The 587-nt window shown below is 46.8% G+C and overlaps 1 long non-coding RNA gene across 1 annotated transcript in view; it reads right to left on the bottom strand.

The window, feature by feature from the left end:
* Nucleotides 1-430: 430 nt before the first annotated feature.
* Nucleotides 431-587, bottom strand: part of LOC106511788 (uncharacterized) — a 2,317-nt gene continuing 2,160 nt past the window's right edge. Inside the window, exon 3 of the long non-coding RNA XR_001309557.1 lies at nt 431-472. This is a non-coding gene — a long non-coding RNA (uncharacterized LOC106511788). The remainder of the gene's footprint in view (nt 473-587) is intronic.

The following is a 587-nucleotide window of genomic DNA, read 5'->3' as shown; positions in this document are numbered from 1 at the left end:
ACCTCTGTGTCTGACATTAGAACCTCTGTGTCTGACATTAGAACCTCTGTGTCTGATATCAGAACCTCTGTGTCTGAAATCAGAACCTCTGTTTCTGACATTAGAACCTCTGTGTCTGATATCAGAACCTCTGTGTCTGACATCAGAACCTCTGTGTCTGACATCAGAACCTCTCTGTGTCTGACGTCAGAACCTCTGTGTCTGATATCAGAACCTCTGTGTCTGATATCAGAACCTCTGTGTCTGACATCAGAACCTCTGTGTCTGATATCAGAACCTCTGTGTCTGACATCAGAACCTGTGTGTCTGACATCAGAACCTCTCTGTGTCTGACATCAGAACCTCTGTCTGACATCAGAACCTCTCTGTGTCTGACATCAGAACCTCTCTGTGTCTGACATCAGAACCTCTGTGTCTGACATCAGAACCTCTCTGTGTCTGACATTAGAACCTCTGTGTCTGACATCAGAACCTCTCTGTGTCTGACGTCAGAACCTCTGTGTCTGACGTCAGAACCTCTGTGTCTGACGTCAGAACCTCTGTGTCTGACGTCAGAACCTCTGTGTCTGACGTCAGAACCTCTGTGT

The sequence above is a fragment of the Austrofundulus limnaeus genome, unplaced genomic scaffold (assembly GCF_001266775.1).
Source record: "Austrofundulus limnaeus strain Quisiro unplaced genomic scaffold, Austrofundulus_limnaeus-1.0 Scaffold3216, whole genome shotgun sequence".
Classification (NCBI taxonomy): domain Eukaryota; kingdom Metazoa; phylum Chordata; class Actinopteri; order Cyprinodontiformes; family Rivulidae; genus Austrofundulus; species Austrofundulus limnaeus.
The sequence above is the reverse complement of the archived record's forward strand: the minus strand, read 5'-3'. Positions and strand labels throughout refer to the sequence as shown.